Raw genomic sequence first — 4,293 nt, 5'->3', positions numbered from 1 at the left:
TATTTATTTATTTATTTATTTATTTATTTATTTATTTATTTATCAAAATTTATTTTCAGTGTTCCAGAGTTCATTGTGTATGTACCATACCCAGTGTTCCATGTAATATGTGCCTTCCGCAATACCCACCACCAGGCTCACCCAACCTCCCACCCCCACTCCCCTCCAAAACCCTAAGTTAGTTCCTCAGAGTCCACAGTCTCTCATGGTTCATCTCCCCCTCCAATTTCCCCCAACTCCCTTCTCCTCTCCATCTCCCCATGTCCTCCGTGTTATTTCTTATGCTCCACAAATATGTGAAACCATATGATAATTTACTCTCTCTGCTTGACTTATTTCACTCAGCGTAATCTCTTCCAGTCCCATCCCTGTTGATACAAAAGTTGGGTATTCATCCTTTCTGATGGAGGCATAATATTCCATAGTATATATGGACCACATCTTCTTTATCCATTCGTCCATTGAAGGGCATCTTGGTTCTTTACACAGTTTGGTGACTGTGGCCATTGCTGCTATGAACATTGGGGTACAGATGGCCCTTCTTTTCACTACATCTGTATCTTTGGAGCAAATACTCAGTAGTACAATTGCAAGGTCATAGGGAAGCTCTATTTTTAATTTTTTAAGGAATCTCCACACTGTTTTCCAAAGTGGCTTCACCAACTTAACATTCCCACCAACAGTGTAAAAGGGTTCCCCTTTCTCCACATCCTCTCCAACACACGTTGTTTACTGTCTTGTTAATTTTGGCCATTCTAACTGGCGTAAGGTGGTATATCTCAATGTGGTTTTGATTTGAATCTCCCTGATGGCTAGTGGTGATGAACATTTTTTCATGTGTCTATTAGCCATTCGTATGTCTTCTTTGGAGAAGTGTCTGTTCATGTCTTCTGCCCATTTTTTATGTGATTATTGGTTTTGTGTGTGTTGAGCATGAGGAGTTCTTTATAGGTCTTGGATATCAGCCCTTTGTCTGTAGTGTCATTTGCGAATATCTTCTCCCATTCCGATGGTTGCCTCTTTGTTTTTTGACTGTTTCCTTTGCTGTGCAGAAGCTTTTGATCTTGGTGAAGTCCCAAAAGTTCATTTTTGCTTTTGTTTCCTTTGCCTTTGGAGACATATCTTGAAAGAAGTTGCTGTGGCCAATGTCAAAGAGGTTACTGCCTATGTTCTCCTCTAGGATTCTATGGGTTCCTGCCTCATGTTGAGGTCTTTTTTTTGCTTTTATCTTTGTGTATGGTGTAAGAGAATGGTCGAGTTTCATCCTTCTGCACATAGCTGTCCAACTTTCCCAGCACCATTTATTGAAGAGACTGTCTTTTTTCCACTGTACATTTTTTCCTGCTTTGTCAAAGATTATTTGACCATAGAGTTGAGAGTCCATATCTGGGCTCTCTGCTCTGTTCCAGTGGTCTCTGTGTCTGTTTTTATGCCAGTACCATGCTTTCTTGGTGATCACAGCTTTGTAGTAAAGCTTGAAATCAGGCAATGTGATGTCCCCAGTTTTGTTTTTCTTTTTCAACATATGCTAAGCGATGCAGGGTCTCTTCTGGTTCCGTACAAATTTTAGAGTTGTTTGTTCCAACACTTTGAAAAATGCTGGTGGAGTTTTGATCGGGATGGTATTGAAAGTATAGATGGCTCTAGGCAGTATAGACATTTTTAACAATGTTTATTCTTCTGATCCATGAGTATGGAATGCTCTTCCATCTTTTTGTGTTGTCTTCGATTTCTTTCATGAGTGTTCTGTAGTTCCTTGAGTACAGATCCTTTACCTCTTTGGTTAGGTTTAGAAAGTGACCTCTTTAGTATTTGAAAAATTTAGTTCAGTGGTTTTATTTTTTTTTAATTTTTTTTAAAGATTTTTTATTTATTTATTTGACAGAGATCACAAGTAGGCAGAGAGGCAGGCAGAGAGAGGGAGGGAAGCAGGCTCCCTGCTGAGCAGAGAGCCCCATGCGGGGCTCAATCCCAGAACCCTGGGATCATGACCCGAGCTGAAGGCAGAGGCTTTAACCCACTGAGCCACCCAGGCGCCCCTAGTTCAATGGTTTTAATCTCAAATTCTATTTTAATATTATATTTAAATCCTGCTTTCTTTGTGTTCATATTTTGGAGCATACTGTCTGTAGTGTCATTATATACTTTGTTTTGCTGTTTTTCATTTTCTAAAGTACTTTTTTTAAAATTTTAATTCCAGTTAACATACAGTATAATATTAGTTTCAGGTGTACAATATAGTGATTCAGCACTTCCATAGAACATCTGGTGTCACAGCAGGTGCCCTCCGTAATCCTCCTCTCCTATTTAACCCATCCCTCCCCCACCTCACCTCTGGTAACCATCAGTTTGTTCTCTATAGAGAGAACTGTTTCTTGATTTGCCCCCCTTCTCCCCACCACTTTCCTTGTTGTTGTTGTTTGTTTGTTTGTTTTCTTGTTTGCTTATTTACTTTGGTAAGGAAAGCCCTGACATATGTTCAGTTGGTTTTACTTCAAGGAATTTTATATTTCTAATATTTTATTTATTTATTTTTGAGAGAGAGAGAGAACACACAAACAGAGGAAGAAGCAGGCAGAGGGAGAAGCAGACTCCTTGCTGAGTAGGGATCCTAGTGTTGGACTTGATCCCAGGACCCTGGGATCATGGCCTGAGCTGAAGGCAGAGGCTTAACCCACTGAGCCACCCAGGTGCCCCTGGAATTTTGTATTTCTAATGCCATTTTAGGCTATATTGATTTTTATCATTTTTTCCCTAAAGATGAGTTGCTAGAATGTAAGGAAAATTTTTATTTATTTTGGTTGAATTTTAAAAGTCCAGCTTGCAACTTAATCATCATGTTAATTCTAAAAATTTATCTGTGTGTGGGTGTTTAATTTTACTATATGATCTATTATATCATTTTTATTTTATTTTTATTTTTTTTTAAAGATTTTATTTATTTATTTGACAGAGAGATCACAAGCAGGCAGAGAGGCAGGCAGAGAGAGAGAGAGGAGGAAGCAGGCTCCCCGAGAGAGCAGAGAGCCCGATGCGGGGCTCGATCCCAGGACTCTGAGATCATGACCTGAGCCGAAGGCAGCGGCTTAACCCACTGAGCCACCCAGGCACCCCTATATCATTTTTAATAAATACTTTTTCTCTTCCAATCTTAAACTCCTTTTTTCTTTTTTTCCTCTACTAAATGGCCTGGGACATCTCATTCGTTCATTCATTCAACAAATATGTATTGAACATCTATTATATGCCAGAAACTATTCTAGGTACTTGGAATGTATCTGAGAAAAGGAAATGGTAAAATACTCCTTCTCTCATAGAGTTAAAACCTAGGCAAAAATAATCCTAAAGCAAGAACGAAGAAAAGGTGAGAACAACCCAGACCCACCAAGGCCCACACGCTGCTGTATCTCCACGACAAGCGCTTATGCCTCCTGCTGCTGTCACTGCCACGCCCAAGAGAAAGACTGAAGATGATGCAGATGAGATAAAGCCCAGGTGAAGAATGAGCGACCAAAAGGATCTGCAAGGTTATCTGCTAAACAGGCTCCTTCAGCGCTAGAGCTCATGCCTAGAAAGGTCCCTGCAAAGAATGGGAGAGGAGGTGCCCAAAGGGAAAAAGGGGCTAGCTGATGCTGGCAAGGATGGGAATGTGTCTGTAGAAAATGGAGATGCCCTCACAGAGCCGGCGCAGAAAGCTGAAGGGGTGGGAGATGTGAAGTATGTGCAGTTTTGATAAATGTGAACTTCTGGTGACTGTACAGTTTGAAATAGTGTTTTTTATCAAGTATTATAAAAATGCAGAATTTTGTTTTACTTTTTTTTTTTTTAAAGCGCTGTTGTTAGCACACAGAGTACTTCATTGTTGTTTTGGGGAAAGGGCATATGTCACTAACAGAGTATCTCCAAAGCTAGATTGATACCGGGGGAAAAGCACCTTTCCCTTCTAGTTTTGAGAAACTTCCTCTTGGCTCCCAGGAGTAGGTCTTGCTTGATGTTGACACACATGGGATACCTTGGCCCGAACACCCCTGGTGGGTGGGAAAACTAAAATTTATTATTTATGTCTTCTTCTCCCTCTCTTCCTTCAACATAGACTTTACTCCCTTAAACTCGGAGACCTGCTGGAACGTGACCCCAAAACCCAGTGCCCAGGGTGTCAGGCAATCAGGACTTTACGATGTCACCACTGAGATGGCATCACTCAGAAGAGTTCCTTTTTTAGCTTGTGGATCTTCAGATTGGTGATTCTTCCATTTTCATTCCATTTCCTGAAAGTCAGGGTCAGCTTGTGAA

General features: G+C 40.6%; 1 pseudogene; it reads left to right on the top strand.

The window, feature by feature from the left end:
* Positions 1-3,424: 3,424 nt before the first annotated feature.
* Positions 3,425-3,733, top strand: LOC111150971 (annotated as a pseudogene).
* The last annotated feature ends 560 nt before the right edge of the window (positions 3,734-4,293 follow it).

The sequence above is a fragment of the Enhydra lutris genome, unplaced genomic scaffold (assembly GCF_002288905.1).
Source record: "Enhydra lutris kenyoni isolate GAN:26980312 unplaced genomic scaffold, ASM228890v2 scaffoldscaffold25, whole genome shotgun sequence".
NCBI classification, from domain to species: domain Eukaryota; kingdom Metazoa; phylum Chordata; class Mammalia; order Carnivora; family Mustelidae; genus Enhydra; species Enhydra lutris.
The sequence above is the reverse complement of the archived record's forward strand: the minus strand, read 5'-3'. Positions and strand labels throughout refer to the sequence as shown.